The sequence below is a fragment of the Cydia fagiglandana genome, chromosome 18 (assembly GCF_963556715.1).
Source record: "Cydia fagiglandana chromosome 18, ilCydFagi1.1, whole genome shotgun sequence".
In the NCBI taxonomy this organism is placed as follows: Eukaryota; Metazoa; Arthropoda; class Insecta; order Lepidoptera; family Tortricidae; genus Cydia; species Cydia fagiglandana.
The window spans coordinates 2,017,022-2,038,206 of record NC_085949.1 but is presented as its reverse complement, the minus strand read 5'-3'; the positions used below and the strand labels follow the sequence as shown (position 1 = coordinate 2,038,206).

Here is a 21,185-nt window from a genome sequence, read left to right as displayed (position 1 = left end):
CCAAAAGTTGTAAGATTTCTAATCTTGAAATAACGCATCAGAATAGTCGAATGACGGCGCGATTCGGGAAATGAAATAGAGATGCACTAAATAAGATATAGTAAAGATATGTGACGTTCCACGGCAAAAGGTACCATTGCCCCGACTGAATATTGGAGCGGCGTTAATAATAAGCGTAAGCGCCAGCCGCCATAAGGTACCTTTTTTCGTGGAACGTCACATATCTTTACTATTTCATATCTAGTGTCGCGCCGTGAATAGTCTTAATAACATTTGAGTCCTCACCGAAAAGTTCATCAACAATTGCAATTAATTTTGGGTATTTTTATTGCTGTCCTGTTTTTTGTCTTCAAGAATGTGGCGGAGAATTTTTGTCGGTAATAACCATAATGATAATGACTAATTCATTTTTTTTCACATAAATGACTATAACAAATTTATATTACGGCGTCGTATTTTAATTTGTTTGGTTAGAAAGTTACACATTAATAGAATTGTGACACTAGGGACAGAAAAGGAAAATAATTCAGACACTAACATCCTTATCATTCAATTCATAGTATTCATACACATATTTTTGCCCTCAACTGAACAAGAACAACTGCCAACACATTCAACACGCCCCCTAGGGCAGGACTTATGTAGAATTCTAGAAAAATCTAAACAAAACGCTGGCACTAGCACGTAGCACCGTGTCTCCGGGGTTCAAAGAGTGTTTGTAAGAGATTTCAACTTAAGTTTCTACATTTTAGTAGCTTACTTTGTATGCTTATGATGTGAGTCTCTGGGGTACCGTTGGCTTGAAAAATGAAACAGAATGCATATAATGATATGAAGCATTATTCAAATTTTACTATTTGTTAAAGTTTTATTTATTTACTAGATGACCCGGCGAACTTCGTTTCACCTATATCTATCATTTTTTTTGCAAAGTATTAATTTTTTCTTGCTTAACATCAGCATAGTATCTTTCAGTAGGACTAGCATTTAAGCGCTATTATTGTTTGTCCTTGTCACAGTCTCACATTTTTTTTATTCCCCACCGTTAGTAGATAAGTATGTATTATGGTGGGGGTGCAACAAATAAATTCGACCAATCATAGTGACGCATTGCGTATGTTTTGTCCCTCACGGAGGCACGCGTATACCACTTCTATAGGATCCTACCTTCTATGTGTAGCAGTAACGCTGGTGCAGTCTGAATACGAACGGTATCTTAACTAACTAACGCAGTGCATCTCGTTCGCACCAATAAGCGCGGGTATTCGTATCATATTAACATCAAAACCATATTTACATAAAACATTTTAAAATTAATAGGTTCAGTGTTTTTTCAAGATTCTATCAGCGATCGATAGATTTGATCAGCAGAAAAACGTCGTGCTGGCTATAGGCCTCCCGCAAGGATCGCTTTAAGTTCCATGCAACCTTGATCAAAAATGACGGGCCAATTGAATTGAACGAGTACGAAATGGTATTAAACCGATATTTGAAAGTTGGAATCATATCACTTAGCTGCCATTCGCGCGTTCATTTCAGACTAGTCCGTACATGTACCTATTAGTGCGAGCGAGACGCTCGCTCACTGATTATGATTCCAATATGATTCAAATATCGGTTTGATGTCAGGTGCACGTTCGAATTTGCCTGACATGCCAATTCTAGTTTTAGTTATTAGATCTCATTCCAATATTATACTAATCTGTCAGAGTGAAAAGAGAAATATCTTAGATTTGTCCTGTACGGATATGATGGTCGTTCTTGTCTACGTGACAGCGTGATAAAACGGTGCCCGTCACTTTCTATCCCACGGTGTAAAACAATGACAGTTATTTTATCACGTGGATAAATATGGATAAAGCTATCCATAATACGCCGGCTGAGAGTCTGCCTTGAATCGGTAAAGGCAAAAGATTTTACTCGACTGTCGTTCTAAAATCAGAAATAGAAAAGAATTCTTATTCGAGATCCCTTACATTCATTGATTGGATCAACTATTACAGGTAAAGTCCGCCATTTTCTTTTCCTTCCGCAAAGGGGCGGCCATTACCTGTTCGTAGTGGCTTTTATAGTCTCCTTGGTTACTTTAAAGCTTAATTAGACTGAAGATTTGCGGTTTAACCCTAAGGAAACCTTTGAGAGGTTTGGGCTTAAATGGGTCTTAAATATGTTTGCGAAAGGGCAAAATATGTGTGTGTAGATATATTATATACCTACCTACTGACCTTTATTATAAATAAATAATAATAATAACTCTCGCTGGGTGGTTGGATCAAGGGTCAGATGCAGAAGGCGGTAATTTTGGACACGGCGCGTATAGTACGTCGATTCCTCACTCTGCGGCCCTGACCACCGGCAGCTTGGACCCTGCCCCGCTGCCGGCGGCACCCTAGGTTAGGTTTTTTATAATTTGTTTATATGTATTTTTTATTGTTTTGTAAGTGTTTATATATTTTATATTCATATTATAAAAACCCTAGCCTAAGAAGAATGACGAATAAAGAGAATAATAATAAATAAGGAAGAAATACAGTTACAGATAGAAATTTAGTAATACTTAACAAAAATCCTACTCCTGGCGATCGTTTTAGATTGATTTGACGAAGAAAGTTAAAAAATAAATAAAAATGTGACGTTCTATCACAGAAGTGTCCTTATGCTTCAAGTGCAATAAGGACGTTTCTATATATCAGAATTTCTATAAGAATTTCGTTGGTTATTAATGGAGCCAAATTTAAAAATTTTCTCCCAAAATTATTAATTTCCACTGAAAATACATGGGGATCAAATCGATAGCCCTTAAGGTCTATATTTGGCCTTCGTTTGATCCGTACTGAACACGACACAATGTACATATTTGCGAACACGTGTAAACCTATTCTCAATGGGGAGTTATTATTTATTTTTATCCATGGAGCTTTTATTACGAATTCTAAGAGTTTTTGTGGTTTCTAAGGTTGTTTGCTCGACGGTATATTTTTATTATTCTTCGCTATAAATAGTTAAAGAAAGTTTGTTGCGAGTAGTTGCGACATCATTCAAAAAATGACGGGTTATTTTCTTTACAAGTACCTTTCTATATGGGACAATATGGAAATTTGAGACTTATAGCTAGATTCCTATGTAACGGATAGTAAAATAATGAAATATTTTTCATTCAATTCGCTGTCTCAGTACATTCTGGTTTTTCGAAATTTAACTAGGCTACCAACTCGTTTGCGGTAGATACTCGTATTTTCATCATAATTATACTTTCCTGTCTTACGTGCCTGCCTATCGACATAAATACTTTTTTTATGGATCAAAATGTTCAACATGACATTCCATTTAAACCAATGCGTCACGAAACTTAGACTAACAGCAATAACAATACTTATAACAGCAACAATTATAGTAACAATAATAGCACATTACATTAGCATAGACAAATTATATTGGACCAGTTGAGCACCTAGCACCTATCGCCTCACAGAACCTCAATCATTCACTATACTTAGAATTGTGAATCTAAAAATTACTGTCTAGAAACTTTTTAAATCAAATTGGTTGGTTCTGTATACAGAGCCAGCGTGCTTTTCAACTAGAGTCTGACATGAACTTGGAGACTTGGACGCCTGTCCAACAGACGCCCGGACACACACCTTTCCTTCGTAATTTCCGCTTCAGTCCACCCGACGCGACACTTGAATAGAATCACTACACAATATAAGAGTTTCCAATTGCGTATAAACTTCGAATGATATGAGAACCAGTGTTAGGTTAGCACGATTGTTGGGTGAAGGATGACTCACGTTAGACCGGAACGTGTCCGAACCGAAGCTTCCGGCGATAACTTTTCTATGATATGACAGGTGATCACGTGATGCTTTTAATAGAAAATGATGCGCCGCAAGCTCCGGCTCGGTCTAACGTGAGTCATCCTTGACTCTACATATGACTCAACTAACTTTTTCAAGGTCATACGAGTAGCCATTTGTGGTTACACATGATGAATGTTTTGCAATAAATAATATACCTACCCAAGACCCTCTTCTCTTGGAATTTTTTTTTTCATGAAGCTATAAAAGAAAAATAGTCTTCATGTTGGGGGTACCGTCTACCGTGGAGTTGAGAAGTTTCGGTACCTGGGATGCACTGTTACCGACACAAACACCAGAGAGGAGGAGATCAACATACGCATCCAAAACGCCCTGCGGTGCAGTGCAGCCCTCCACAAAGTGTTGGTGTCCAGGCTTCTCAGCAAACATACAAAGTTACGGATATATAAAACCGTTATACGGCCTATCCTAATGTATGGCTGTGAGGCCTGGTCCCTAACACTAAAAGAAGAAGGTCAGCTCCTGGTAGCAGAGAGAAAAGTTTTTCGCAAGATCCTGGGACCTATTCAGAGAGATGACGGCACCTGGAGGATCCGGAAAAATGCCGAGATCGAGGAGTTAGTGGCCGAACCCAATATCATCGGCGAAACGAAAGCGCACAGACTTCGCTGGTTCGGTCACCTACTCAGAATGGGAGAGGATCGGGCTGTCAAGAAGGCGTTCTTGGGACGACCGACTGGTAGCCGTCCAGTGGGTCGGCCCAGGTATCGCTGGGAAGACAGTGTGGCGGCGGATCTGCTTCAGCTTCGCGTCAGTAACTGGCAGGAAGTTGCACAGGATCGGGACAGGTGGCACGCTCTCGTTTCGGAGGCCAAGATTCTCTTTGGATCGCTGAGCCAAAATAGTTAGTTAGTTAGTTTATAAAAGAAAAAGAAGCACTTCTCTATATCAGCTATCTTCTTCATGAGACTACATGATGCTGTTGGTGCTACGCTGCCTTTTCCATCCCCGCTGAGTTCAAATACATGCCATTCTTCCCATCTGTCCCTGTTCCTCGACGGACATAACCTTCACCTCCCAATAAGATACATACCGAATAGGTGTCGAATCTAGAAATTATATGTATAGGGTATAAGCTATTTCTCTTTGTTCCCTTATACAGGACTGTGTCTTCATAGATATTAACCATATTCCAGTGTTTTTCCGTGTAGCATTGTTCTTCACCGCATGTGATCCTGTAATTGGCTTTCCATCTCTACCTTATTGGCGCAATTTTGTTTTGAAAGCTGTTGGATCTCCATTACATAAATAGATAAAATAAAAGACCAATATTTTTAACATTTTGAAATTTGATAAAATCTTAATATCAGTTATACTTGTCCTCGAAAGGCCTACGTTCGTTAGGCAGTTGTAATAGCACGCCAGGTCAGTCTCGGTACGGAAGCGCCGGACGCGATCCGTCCGGAAATTTGAAATTGCAACCCGCTTTGAAGGTTAACTGACTTTTACCTGGGAACGGAGACGTAACTGACTCAGTATAACTTTTGCAATCATGCTTGTAAGTGACTGATAAGTATTATGAATATTTTATTATTAGGTAAGGATATTAGATGCAAAATCTAAAAATATAACAATTGGCATGGCATGTCAGACTCGGTTCGGTAGCGCCGTACTCGAGCTAGTCAGAAATTTGACCTAAACCCTTATATCTTAATCATCAGATTATATGATGATTGATGAATAAGTAATTTTTATTGATAGAGTCTGGCTACTGAAATTTTACACAAATGTTTGGCGGGAAATTCAAAAAATCTTGGGCTGGTCACACTTTGAGTAGTAGGAATTTTAGTTTTGATACTGGACAATATTTTTGATTTTCTGTGCACAAGTAAGGTACCTAAGGAAATAAGTTAAATGAGCGTTTACATGCACTCAAAGTCAGCTCACATAATTTCTACCACTATTTAAAGTACAGTCAACGCAAACACATATGTTTACGTTCCAATCTTTAGATTTTATAGATATTTTTCAGAACTTTTAGTTTAATCCGTTTCTTTATACACTTTTCCTGTTTATGAGATTCAGGCATTAATAAATTCACGTACTTAAACAAAGTAATAGGCAAATGTTACAACTAGTACTTAAAGTATCAAAATATTTATAGAGCACCCACCTCCTAATTTGTTTACATTTGGTTAGGAGATGTAAACATTGCAGTTTTTCGTTAAACAACGCTTCACGTCGACTTCGCACATTGTCGTAATTATTTACGAGCTTAAATAATAGTTTGCGAACCTCACTCAGTATAGAAATTATTAATATAATTTAAAATAAACCCTTTATAAACCGCAAAAAATTTGAATGAATGACATAAATTGACAACTGACTTTTAGCTTTTTTTTAATCATAGACAATTGGTGATACAACAACGAAATATCTGTCAACAATTTTTGGCTAGCCAGACTCTATCTGCGCATCACTTCCACGTTAATTTAATAGCGTGGCGTGGCGGGAGCAAGATGCAAAAATATAAGTATCAGCAAAGAATGACTCACGCTAGACCGGGCTGTGGCCGGGCGGAGCTTCCAGCGCTTCGTTTTCTATGGAAAGCACCACGTGATCACCGATGACGATGACGACGGCGTCATAGAAAATGACATGACGGACGCCTCGCCCCGGGCCCGTCCCGGTCTAGTGTGAGTCATCCTCAACACATCAGAGCCAGATTCGCTGTCAAAATATTTAATTCACTTTTTAGGCAGGTAGGCCTGGCCTACATGATGAATATCCTACAAATAACACAAGAAAATTAATGTCACCATTATTCATAACTGAGGATACTAGAGCTAACTGCCGGTAATTCATGTATAATTCCAACATTCATGGGCAGATCCATATCTATCCGGAATCCGATTGAGACGGTTATGACTGATTGTATTTATATAACTAGTGTTGGAATAACATTGGGAACAAAAATCATATTGATTTATCAAATATTTTAAAAGAAAAGTGACTATCGCCTTCAGTGGCGGAGGCCGGATACAAACCGGCATATTTAGCTTACGGCTAACGTCCTTGCTGGCTGGACCTCCGGGCTATCCAACCACGGCGGTACCCGTCTCAATTTCTCGAGTAGGTACCTATAATGCTATCTTAGAAATACTAGTACTTGAGAGATTGAACCGTTTATCCATTTTTCTTTTATTCCATCTTTAGTAGAAATGGAACAATCTGCATGATGTCGCCAGGGGACATATATGCAAGAGTTATGCCTTTGTCTACCATTATGGTGTCTAGATGGATATATACCTAGATTCTATGTTGAAATACTATATATAGTACTATATATAGTAGGAATTAGTAGGTAGGTAACCCTTAACGCATGTGCAATTATATGTATTTGTATATATCCTTGTGTATATATATATATATATATATATATATCTATCTATGTATTTAGTGTACTCTTAGTCTTATGGTATAACATAATTAATATATGTATATAGTTGGTATTTAGAATGTTGATATTTAACTTCGCTCAAAAGTTACGTTTTTTTTTTCTGTTTATTTCTCACTGCACCCACATGGACGCTTTTCTGTTTCGCCCTATGGTTGACTGGTAGAGAATGCCTATACCGGCATTAAGTCCGCCTGTTGTACTTTTTGTATGTGCAATAAAGTTTAAAATAAATAAATAAATAAATAAATACTCTTTGAATTCTTATTGTGGTATCTGTACTTACATCATAAAGGCAAAAGTGTTGACATCTGAGTAGCCGAAATGTATTTAACATAAAATATCGATATATGTATATGATGCCAAAACATGAGGAACATCTAGTTTTTGAAGTGTTGACGTCTTAAAAAAAATTAACTCTGTAGTAATTTGGCAAAGTCAAATATAAAACGTATATTAAGTTACTTGCGACTTTTATTCCATCTCTAGTAGAAACGGAACATTCTGCATGTTAATGTCGCCAGGGGACCGATAGCTTGGAGTTATGGCCGATGTCTGCCATTGTGGTTTCTTATTGTTGCACAACTCTTGACTATGGGAATACTCCAAAAATCGCGTCAGAAATCATCTATTCCATATAGTTCTGTCTGTCTGTCATCTGATCAGAATGATCAGATGTTGATATTTTAATCTATTCACACCGGGTTGCCTAGTCTGAGACAAGTAAGCGCCTTATTTTCCAAGTTTTACGGTGCTCCTACACTGTCAGTTTTATAACTATAATAACATCGTGTGATATGGACAATAAATGTTAGTATTGATAGTGTTATATTGCATATATAGTCCCTGTCTGCCAGTGTATGAGTATCAGTAAAGAAAAAGTAGCCCAACTTTACTTATCTAACGTCTTGAGTATCTTATTCTGTCTTATTTCGTCGCTTTTCTGTCGCAAAGTGCGAATGTAGGGTAGTTTAGCCGGTTGTCGGCCAGTTAAGCAAAATTTCGAATTCAAATGTATTTTATAAACAATATATTCGACCAATCTTTATCATTTTGTGATTTTTAGACTAAAAATATAATACACTTACCATGTTTGTATCAAAAACCGTTATTAATTACAACGTTTTGATTATATAATTAAAAATATGAAAAAGTAGCAATTTAGCTGGTTTTCGGACACTTTTTTTGGTTCTCGGCCGCTTGTTAACTAGTTGTCGGCCACTGTTGTTTATGTTTTTAAATGACTCTTATTTCACTATCAATAGGAATTATTTTTGCATAAAACAACAAATATTCAATGGTACAATGTATTACATTAAGGAACGTTAATAGGAACTTTTATGGTACCCACATCTCGTAAAGAGTTTTCCAAAACATACTCAAAATATCAAAATTTTGTAGCCTAACTAGCAGCGTGCGTAAGTCTGGAGGTTTTTATGGGTCGGTAATACCCTTGAAGTTACAGACACCCATAGGCTACGGTAACTACTTATCACCAGTAATATTTACCATTCTCTTTTCGGTGAAGGAAAATTTCGTGAAGAAATCGAATTAATTCCAATAAACACATAGGTGGAAGGTCAGATGGCAGTCATTTTCGTAAAAACTAGGCTCCTATGAGTCGTGACAACGCTAGGAAGATCATGAAGACGTTACATTAAAATAACGAAAATTCTTCGTCGCTGATAGTCAAAACCTCATCTTCTTTTTGAAGCATCTTGTTAATATAAAAATGGTGTAAAAATTATTTATTTTTCAAGGGCCGAAAACAAAATAAATTTTACTTGTTTCTCGGCCGTCATAAGTTAGCTAGGCCGAAAACTAACTTTTTATAATCCTGTTCTTGGCCGCCAGATACAAAAGATTTTAAAGCAGATTTTAACCAATTATTTGTTAATAAGCATGCGGCCGAGAACTAACTACATGAATTACTTGGATACAAATAAGTATTATTTGAAATATTTCTTTTGTTGGCTGTCTTTTAATAAGGAAGATAATCAATTAAAAATTAGGTGCCTCAATCCTGTTCTCGACCGGGCGGCCGAGAACTAAATATCTTTGCGAAATTGCATTTAGTTACCCGACCATCAAATTTAATTGACTTATATAAAAAAATTCGTACATTTAAATCATAATAACATAAATTCAACTTATCCACAATGCACGTTAACATCAATAATGGTCTCAAACCCACGAAAACAATATTTTTACTTACCTTGAAAAAATATTGAGTCACAATTTTTTTTACAAATTTGTCCATCATCCACACTTGCTAAATTGCTTTGGTGCACTGACGAGCCAATCAAAACGTTATCAAGCTAACAAATTTAGGACATGTCAATGTCAACTTAATTTATCCGACTACCCTCATTTTTTCAATAAATACGGTAAAGTTGTCATGTTATTACAGTTTTACTACGTAGTGGCCGAGAACCGGAGGTGGCCGGTAAACCGGCTAAACTACCCTATTCCAATTAATTCATTTATTTATACATAATTCCCTTCTATCTAAAAAAATATATATATCTTTGTTAAATTTTATTTATGAATAGCTTAAGTCTAAATGTCCTATGTACCTATATTTTATGTTCTAAGATACTGGAGCAAGCTGTGGTTACCTATAATTGGACAAACGTCTACCTTTAATGTTATGTAAGCTACTGATTCTTTTTTCTTGATGTATTGTCTGTTGGTGATCCTAAATAAATAAAATAAAAAAAAAATTCAGCTCTAGTAGAAATTGAACAATCTGCATGTTAATGTCGCCAGGGGACCGATAGCCCTCAGTTATGGCCGATGTCTTCTGACAGTGACAACATGAAAGTATTGATAGTGTTATATCTTAGTGAATCATTATATTTATAAAATGTATATTATAACCTAAAAACATTCATCTGTTATATACAACTAAACCTATTACAAATTAAAACGTATACCTAAACACACTCGATCAATTATTAAATTAATAAATTAACTCTAAATTAAACTAAATTAAAACTAAGCTAAATAAAGCCACAACCGAGAACTCAATCAAACAACTCGTCCCGCGCCCTTCCAGATGCAAAGGTGCCCATCACGCTCGCCGCGTTGCCACGCTGGACCGCGATAGACAGCCTCTGCATCAGGAATGACCCGGAACGAGGATCATGACCTCCCTCCCTCAAACGTTGCCCCAATTCGCTCAAAAATAGTGTTATATTATGTTGTCTCTGTCACAATATTATATCATTGCTAGTGTAACAGCACCAAGCGTAGGCTGGGAACCAAAATTAGGCCAGAGTGTCTTATTCCATCTCTAGTAGAAATGGAACAATCTGCATGTTAATGTCGCCAGGGGACCGATAGCCCGGAGTTATGGCCGTTGTCTGCCATTATCATTATGGAGTCTGGATAGATCAGGACGTAGTTAATTAGAGATTTATTAGATACTATCGGTCCGTTTTGAATTATTTATTAAGTACTTATTTACATACTTTAAAAAAAATACACATTCGGAGGTAACAACTCTGGAATTGCAAGCGTCCATAGGCTACAGTGACTGATTACCATCAGGCGGGCGGTACGTTTATTTGCCAATATATAATTTGTTTATAAAAATATTGCATTAAATTAACGGTTTAAAATCATAAAAATAAACCTTAAATAATTTATAATTAAATAAATAAACTAGGTACTTATGCCAAGTAAAATAACTCATTCAAAAATATCTCCGTGAGCTGTACCGAATGCAAAGGTGCCCATCACACTTGCTTGTGTCACTCTACAGACCAAACACAGGGGCCGATCTAATTAATATTCAACTCGTTATTCCGATTCGCACAGTTAATTACAAATACCTACATTTAGTTGAAATATAATACCTAATAACTTCGTATAACATTCCCAACGTTTAACAGCCGTATTCATAAAAAATCCTTAAATGAGGAATGATCAGCTTATTAGCTAATCCGCTGTTTAGGCTTAATAAGCCGTTGATAAGAACCATGATTTATAAACGTTTATTAGGGGTTTCTTAACTAATAAGCAGATTAGACGCGTTATGTTGGCATCTTGGCGCATCATAGACTAAAATATGGCTGAACATTAAATTAAAAAAAAAGTTTGACAGCAGCACTAGCGGCCAATCGTAATATCATGAAGAAGTTGATTTACTATTTTGACTAATTTTCGGAATTATCTCTTATTAAAATAGCTTCTGTGCCACAAAAATAATTAAAGATTGCTGCATGGCCGGAAATTTTATAAAACTTGGTGAGTAACTACGTTTACAGACAAGTATCTTATACAGCAACAAGTAATAATATGAGTTCACTGCAATGTTGATATACCTATATCTTATTGCTTTTAGTTTCAATATTATGTGGAATGGAGTCGAAAGAAGTGGGGTTCTTTCAAACTAACCGAGAAGTGCATAATTAGCGAAGAGAAGAAGTCGAAGCCAGATACCGTACCAGACCCCACTCGCCTCCGCAAGAAGAACCATTGAATAATGGTTCATGAGTTCACACTAATTTATTCTGGTTGCGTTCACAACGGGTCGCAGAAATTCACAACGGGTCAACAAAACGAAGTCCATTCAGACTCACTAAATCAGGTATGAACAATGTCCTATACTTTCTTGTTTACCTTACATACCTGCAGTGTTTAGAGTTAGACAAAGAAAAGTCTGCAGCGATTTTGATGATAACTCTAGGTACAGTTCAAATTTTGGGCATGACCATCTATTTATAATATATTATAGACATAGGTACGTAACATAAAATGTAGTATCTGAACATGTTAAGATTGACACTTGCATTGACGGCTTTGACATTATTTAAAGGTTATAACACTTATAAATTTGGTAGATTTATCCGTGCTTTGTGGAGCTTGGTGTATTTGTTTAAAATTATGCATAGGTACCTACCTATTATAGGTATTATATTTCTTAACCATACAATGGAACCAAATGATAATTATATGTACAAGTGATGTTTTATTGTAACAAGCCGTTGTGTCGCGAGTTTACTTCTTGTCATCGTGTCATTAGTAATAATTTTGTAATGGTATTTATTTTATGCATGGAACAATGCGATGGTTATTATACTCGATCACCTAGCCAACCTACTTACTACGAGGAAGGATGGTTCACAAATTAGGCAGTATTTAAATACCAGTGTACAGGTGTGTGTATAGATACTGTGTACCTGCTGATTAAAAATAAGATGTTTTCTGCGTACAGTTGGTTATAATTAAGTTGGCTAATCTATATCTCATCAGACAGTTTGGACATCTATTCCAGAGAGTTTGCAAGGTCAATGTACAATGATATCATATTATAGTACCTAATAGGTAATGAATAATAAATGAAGTCATATTGATCTCTGTCTATAGCTTAAAATGATACTTAGTTACCATAACTATATTGAATCATGTGACCCTAACTTAAGTACATCCATTATATCATAAGCTAAAAATTAAAGAAAATTGTTGAATACAAAAATACTTTTATTCAAATTATTGCATCTTTTCAGATCCTGAAAGTACCATCATTAGCCACTGTTATTGTTGAATAACTCCAGGCTTTGGAAGAAAAGCTGTGGCCTGTGAACAGCTGTGAATATTGGTCAGAGAAGTGTAACTGACTCCGTACACTGCAAGTCCCAGCAGGAAATCAGCAAGAAACCTAAAAGAAAAAAAACATCAAAATGAAAACCTAGCTTGATTTAGGTTGAAGTAATAAAATTGTTCTAATTTAATTGGTGTTTTATTTTACTAATTAAATATATTTTTTGACTTGTTAAGGTTTGTACAATTTTTATTAATGATGTACAGTCACCTGCAATAATATGTTACACAACAAAGGCCCATAAGAGCATTGCACATTTTTGCAGCCTTCGAAGAGTAACATATTATTGCAGGCGACTGTACCCATATTGAAATACTCAAAATTCCATTTTTCTAATTACAATGCAATAAAATCTTAAATGTATCTAGCAGTCTAATAGGGATGTTTCCTGTACTTAAAATAAATTATGTCACACCATACCATGTATAAAATAAAGCACCAGATTATTATTAGAAAATAAATTTTCATATAAATACCATAATAGCAAATCATTTTGAGAGTTCTAAAAAGGAAAGTAGGACCCTATTTTGCACATATTTTATGATATTCATGTGTTTGCAATATTGTTCTGATGAAAGTGTACAATTTATATAAAGTAAAGTAGATATTCATAGGTAAGTTCATGCTATGTACCTAGTTCAAAGAAGTTCAAAAATAATATTGGTAATTAATGGTTCTTATGTAGAATAAAATTAAAAGGTATTTTTGAATACCAGACAATGACAAGGACAAGTTTAGTGCTGCCCATCTGATATTAAGCACTGCAGCCTACAGGCAACTAGCGGAGTTACAAATAGCCGACAGTGCATTTTTGGGAGCACTGGAAACCTTAGCGTCAAGAACAGGTAGGTATAGAATCCAACCTGGATGACCATACTGAATAATTAGTTGACATAAATGAAACTTTCATTCTATAAAGTTCAGCTTGCAATATTTTTACCTGGAGGCCAAATTGTTATGCTCAAAGCCAATATTGAGCAAACTGCCTATGCAATGACTGCATATACCCGTGACTTTTTCAGATTTTTCATCACTTTACCAGACTGACAAGAGTGCACACTTCTTTTACCTGTAAATAAGTTGATACTTTTAAGTAGTGCCTACTTACCTGTGATATTTTTTATTAAACACAGTCGGTTAAATATGTCTATAAAACAAGTTAACTTATGGTAAATATTATAATCTCATTAGGTATAATGGTTAGTTATTCAATTGCAAACTATGAACGAGATTGATGTACTCTTACAGGGTCTATAATATTATATAGGTAGGTATAATGTGCGCAAGAAATGCAATTAAATTTAAGTTTGCGAAATGCGAACACCCTGATCTTAAATTAAAAACAACGTTTCTGGCAAGTGGTAATAACGAATAACTAAAGGGTTTACGCACAAATATAAGTAAGTCCTCGCCGTGTCCGACGATGGCGACTCCTCCAAATATTTTTAATTAGGAACATGGAACGCTCTAATATTACTTGCCAAGCCAAACTTGGTTTCGAAAATGCGATTGTATGGCGAGCAATGAAGCTGGCCCGCATAGATTTAAGTGAATCTGGCGGTTTACCTATTTCTCCAAACGCCTAATAGCTGTGAGGGAGGAACTCGCTCCGTTTATGATGCATTTTTCCGACTACGCGATCATAGAATTCTGTTGCCTTCTTCGATATTTTGGTTAAACGAAAATCACCATACACAAAATCACATAAACAACTTATAAAAAGCGGGATATTTAGGTTTCGCGCCATTTTCGCACTATATCCAGGTATGTAATCAGCTGTTTCGTGACCGCCATCTTGTAAAATAGCAGATAATAAACAGATAAAGAAGGGTCCTCGGCTCCGTAACTTTCCGAGGATTTAATAAAGAGATGATCAACTGTTTAGCGCTAAAAAGTGTTTATGAATCACGTTTTGTGACATCCGGTTATCAGCAACTGATGATCAATGCTCTAACTGTTTATGAATACGGCTGTAAGACTTTTTGCAACCAAAGATATTACGTTGCATATTCATGTCAAACGGACCCTAAGCTTACGACCCTTAGAAGCCGTCTATCCGTTTCGTATTTGTTAATGATACCCTATTTATGTGGGATCCTGTCAACTTAGGCAGACCCCAATATATGTACATATCTCAAACACATCTAACTTTACTCTGAGAACAAATTAAATAAGGTACATTCTATGAAAATATTATAATTTGTTATCTAACTTTCACTGACGCGGTCTAGTACCCACAACACAAGCCTTAAGCTCTGGTTTCCTAGGATTGCGGTGCCGTCATATAGCGGCCGTCTCCATACAAAATACTATTACATCCATATTTAGCCGTTTTATTTTGTATGCTGGAGACGGCCGCTATATGACGGCACCGCTATCCCAGGAAAACTGAGCTTACTGTGATACTAGATCGATCTGTGTAAAATTGTCCTATAACATTGATTTATTGAATGACATTGTGTAAAAGACGGTGTAAGTAAAAAAAAATATTCCTAAAAATTTTATCAACGTATTTTTGGGCTAGCCTGTTATAAAAGGTCCCTTGCGGGCCCTAACTTATATTACACGCGCGGTCGCAACTGATTTGAATTCTCGTTAACCATTGTTGCCGATCTGTCAGTCAGATACACCGTGGGACCTAAATAAGCTGACAAACTTTGTATGTGTTAGTGCCTCTCTCATATTTCGTTTATTTAGGTCCTTTTGGTGCTGCTTTAAAGCTCAGTTTACAGCTAATTCTTATACCTACGTTAAAAAATTGTTTCAAACTATTTTCTATAATGTCACTAACTAATACTTTAAAATGCATAAGCGGTCGTCCGCTATCGACGAGTGTTGAGTGAGTTGAGTGTTAAATTGTTTATACGACAACGGTTTCACTCACTTGAATTTTTAGTCGCTATTGGCGACATGTTTCGGGCCCGTCGGGGGTCCTTCCTCAGGCTCGAGTGCTCGCGGCGGCTCTCAACTCGAGCACGGCGGCTCGTGCTCGAGTTGAGTGTTGGTGTTATGGCTCCTCTACACGATGGACCAACACCGGCCATTCCAAGGGACTTATTTATGCGTTAGAGGGAGCAAGTGATATTGCTATCTCATTCTACCACATGGCTGCGTCCCTTGGAGTGGCCGGCATTGGCCCATCGTGTAGAGGAGCCATTAGAACACAGGTCCAAATCCACCAATGAATTTCGTTTATTTTTTATAAACATAGACTTAGATCGCGATAAGGTGATGATAATTGATAACGGATAGCGAATGATGAATAACTGCTATTAGCCTCTTGTGATTCCATGAATTTGGAAAATAAAGGGTATGACGTAAATTGACCGCTATTTTCAGGACGTTAATGGGTATATGTCGTGTTTTTAATCCAATCAGGTGCTAGATCTTTCTGATATTGAATTCCAAATTTCATCAATCAGTCAAAGATGGTAATTACTTTCACTTTACAAAGTATTTATTAAAGATTTCATAGATTTAATAATCCCTCGATAAAAAAAAATATTAGTAAATATTTATGATTTATGACGTTTATATACGATCTACGTTGATTTAACAGTAACTATTCAGGTCGTAATGCCCATAGTAAATGAGGTAGAACTAATCTAGGTTTTAAACTAGGCATACTGAGGTCGTTTAAAAATACATTGCACGCCACGCGATCATAAGACCGCAATTTATAGGAATAACCTATTTTAAGTGAGTTGGAGTGTAATTCTTCTAGATTAACAATCACTCGCTTCGGGCACAGAATAAATAATAGTACTAGGTACAGAAGGTTCACTCTCTAACGACAGATATGACCGCAAGGTGGCGCAAGCGTCAGCAGGCGTCCGTTTCATAGTAGTGCGCGGGAACCACTACTGCTAGACACCAAAACTGGTGTGGCTGCATATACTTGTAGCGACGCGACGAAAGCACAGGGGAATTTTATGTAAACGATTGTATAATAAATACATATCTAACAATATAAATAGGGGATGAGATTTATCGCAGTCATTTATGTATGTCACATACACTGCGACAGTGAGAGTTAGGCACTTATATATGTCTGCCAGTGATATGTCCAAAGATATATATTTATATATGTCGTTATTGCAAGTGGCGACGACAATACTGAATAGCGTAGAAATCGCGGTGTATTTACCCGCCTTGACGGTGGAACAATAAAAAACAAACTAAGCGGTTTTTATTATCCTTAATTATGAATAAATGTCATAAAGTTTAATTAACCCTTATTCATAAAACTTCAAGTGCCTCTGTGAAATGTTTTCCCTTTCTAGGAAAAACCTAATGTATGGTGACGATAAGATCTTAAAGCAGTATTTTCCATTTGACAGACGTTTATGACGGGCGAAATACAAACCAGTTAACTATCCTTTTTAGGGTTCCGTACCCAAAGGATAAAAACGGGATCCTATTACTAAGACTCCACTGTCCGTCTGTCTGTCACCAGGCTGTATCTCATGAACCGTGATAGCTGACAGTTGAAATTTTCACAGATGATGTATTTCTGTTGCCGCTATAAAAACAAATACTAAAAAGTACGGAAACCTCGGTGAGCGAGTCCGACTCGCACATGTCCATGGTTTTTTAAAATGCATTTACCAAAGTTACCTATGTGAGTTCTTAAGAAATGACATTATAGGCAGGCGTGGATCACTCCGCGATTTCGTCGCTTTGCTACAGGTACGAGTAGCTAAAAGTACATCCGTTCCACCCCAAGTTTGGGGTTTGCCATAAGCCGCGCGTGGCGCTGTCGCCACCTAGCGGCGGCCATATCTGTGCTGATCTTAACAGACGTGTTTTGTTAGAGAGTGAGTCTTCTGTACCTAGTACTATTATTTATTCTCTGTTATAGGTGCTAATTCGTAATTAACTGTTATTCAGAGATACACGCGCGGATGCCACAGATTATAGGTACCACTATGATAACGATATTATAATGTACAACTGATTGTGATTTTTTCTATCGAGCCAAATTTACCATTTAGCGTTTTTGTTAGAGTCTGCCCTTACAAACGTAGTCTAGTATCCGCGTGAATTTTTCTATACCATTCGCCCTTGATTAAAACTGGCAAAAATTCAAAAAACTACGTTTTCGCGTCAGCCCCTCGAAGTTTCACACCAAAAAAACCTAGATCCCATTCTAAGAGCCCCTGTCAAGGCGCCGCCATATTGTCCGGGCACAAAAAGTCAATTTCGCTCAATGCCGCAGCGAATATGTAAATTCGGGGTTCGCACGAGCCCCTATTTAAATTGAGAGTTTCCGAAACGATTCCGCGTTTACGGCTTTTTTCGTGGAAATGTTGACGGGGGATTTTGGCGGTTCTCGTTTATTCGGAGTTCAAAAATTTGGTCTTGATTTGATCTTGGTTTAAAGATAAATAACTAACACGCGACACACACCTCCTTGCGCGCGTGTTACACGGTGTAACACGAGGAAACCGAATAATTTTAACCACGCATTTCTGAGGGTAAAAGAAGGAAAAAATGTAATATGAGTTTAGGTCAATTTCGCCAAAAAAAAAATTGTTTTGTTTTGTTTTTTCATATTTTTGAATGTATTTGTACATAAAAAATAAATGTTATTGGTAAACTTGTCACATAAAATTGATTTTTACATTTTTTTTCGTAAAATCTACTTTTTGCAATTATATGCCAACAAAAGTGTACTCTTTTTTGTAAATTTGCGCAATATAGTTTTATTAAACAAATATAATAGTAACTTTGACATGAAACAGTGTAATGCCTGATTTGATTTGATTTAAAAATATTTACTAGATATGTACAGTCGACGTCATAGATATGTTTACATTTTTCGCCTTATTACAAAGGCATAAGGTGCAAAAGTGTCTTTGACGTCGACTGTATTATTTATTTAAACTTTATTGCACAAAAGAATAACTTAATGTACAAAAGGCAATGAGGCATCCTCTACCAGTCAACCTTAAGGCTACGCAGAAAATATTGCTGTATATTGTATCTACTCCAAGATTACATCCTCAAAAGATTCAATTGTGTTTTATAATTATACGCTGTAAAACCCGTTTAGAATAGAATAGAATAGAAATGGTTTATTTGGTGTTGAAATACATGCTTAACCTATAATACATCTTATTCTAGTACAACACACCAAAATGGATGCCACTCAGCATATGCCGATGACTAATGTCCTTAGCCATGGCGCTGGTTTTCAGGGCAACCAATTTAAATACACATAACAAATATAAAATAAAGCAAAACAAAACTTAATGCAACATATGGGGGAAGAGATGACAGTTGAGTTAATTAAATGACAACAGTACATAATTCCGTGCTTGAACAATTTGGAAGTAGAAGTATGTGTTTGTAAACATGAAACGAGCTTAATTAGTATTATGGTATTTTATAGCATTATTTCCTGAATTGTGTAATCCAAATCGATTTCTTTTGAACTCATACAAGCCAATTATGAATAATCTCGTACTTATAATTGGTTCATGAGATAAATGTGCGTAAAATAATTCAAAAAGCTTCGCGCAAAACGGATTGGATTGAGTTTAAAACAAATAGGATTAAATCCCTCAACACACATCGCGTGCCGCGTTTGGACGTTTTAAATGCATTGATTTCTGCTTGCTTGGTGACTGGTACTAGTAACTATATAGGTTATACTCATATATAAGAATCACAAAAAATACTTCCATATTCATTTATTTGTATATTTATATTTGGTGAAATCAAATTTGTCAGTGAGAACAAAAAATATATTCTCATCCTTTTCTTTTGGCTGCTAGTACTAGTGTAAGACGAAGATAGTATGACTCTGTCTATGTTTCAAATGAGACATTCCTTTCACAAACTATAATTAAACTGTTTTTGTTGATTAATTCTAGCATACCTACTATTCATCTCCGTTACACTCATTGTTGGACAAGCTTGCCTTCTCTTTCGGTGTGCTCAGTAGCACGTGCACACCTACGCGCGACTACAGAGTCTGTATTAGGGTGTTTGCGTGTGTGTGCCCGTAGGTCGCTCTGAGCAACTGTTCAAATTAAGCGATACAATTTTGGAACGCCTTTAAGATGAAAGTGGAGGACCCTACGCGAAATCGTCTTTTCATACAAACGAAGTCTTCATTTTCCTCTCTGGATATTAACATTATTGAAAATATTTTGACACAATTTATTGCATATTAACCACTGCTAGTTTATTTTTTAGTATCACAAAAGTAAGGAGCATTTAAATATTTGTATGACATCTGTTTTTCGCTCTTAACTTTTACAATAATGCAAAAATCGAAAAAGTCTAGCGTACGGGCATCGCTATGGCTAATATACATCAAGTTATGCAAAAATAATTCTCATAATGTCAATATCCAGAGAGGAAAATGGGGACTACTTTTGTCCCCTTTCCTCTTGACCTATCTGAGTAACATATTTCTGTAGGTACATAAGTTCCCGGAACAAATATTCGTGATTAACACACAAATAAATTCCCTTACAGAATAAATAGTAGTACTAAGTACAGAAGACTCACACTCTAACAAAACGCGTCTGTTACGATCAGCACAGATATGGCCGCTAGGTGGCGACAGCGCCACGCGCGGCTTATGGCAAACCCCAAAATTGGGGCCGAACGGATGTACTTTTAGCTACCTGTAGCAAAGCGACGAAATCGCGGAGTGAGCCACGCCTGCCGGGACTCAAACCCGGGACGACCTGCTTTGTAGGCAGGGTCACTATTAGTTACCCACCATTAGACTAGGAAGTCGTTAATAGTTATTTGTTTTACAAGGGGGCAAAGTTGTTGTTTAACCGCTCGTGCTAACGTTGATACCCGAGCAAGCGAAAGATTCCAAAATTGAACCACGAGCGTAGCGAGTGGTTCGAAAAATGGAATCTTGAGCGTTGCGAGGGTTTCAAAGCAAGAGGGTTAAACAAAATTTACCCCCGAGTGAAACACAAAATTTTTCACCACACCAACCCGAAGCAAATATTAAATGTAAAATATCAAACAAAATCACACCAAATCAAATCCAAATGAATGTTATTAAATATTTATCATCCAAAGTCATCATTTAAAAGTCAATTCTACCAGCAAACATAAGAAAACAACTCAAAATTTGCATTTGTTTACTTTGCCTCACATGTGGATAAAATGCAACTTTGCTATTCGTTTTTTAAGTGCAAAGAAATTCTTTCCGAGCTGGTGTGGTGAAAAATCTAATTGTGACGTCTGACAACTATCAAAATAAGTATATCATTCGCGTTGAATTGTTAATTCCTTCAAGTCGCTTTTGGTTGGCATTTAGGTGTCA

General features: G+C 36.5%; 1 protein-coding gene and 2 long non-coding RNA genes across 3 annotated transcripts in view; 2 read left to right on the top strand and 1 right to left on the bottom strand.

The window, feature by feature from the left end:
* The window catches only part of LOC134673261 (neurexin 1), a 255,780-nt gene that overhangs the window by 167,290 nt on the left and 67,305 nt on the right, over nt 1–21,185 (top strand). The window lies entirely within an intron of this gene.
* On the top strand, nt 11,293–13,013 carry LOC134673205 (uncharacterized). Its single transcript, XR_010099434.1, has 3 exons — nt 11,293–11,526; nt 11,624–11,869; nt 12,789–13,013. It is a non-coding gene; the product is annotated as an uncharacterized LOC134673205 (long non-coding RNA).
* On the bottom strand, nt 12,742–14,810 carry LOC134673204 (uncharacterized). The gene is made up of 3 exons (XR_010099433.1): nt 14,450–14,810; nt 13,824–13,952; nt 12,742–12,940 (listed from the first exon to the last, which is right to left on the bottom strand). It is a non-coding gene; the product is annotated as an uncharacterized LOC134673204 (long non-coding RNA).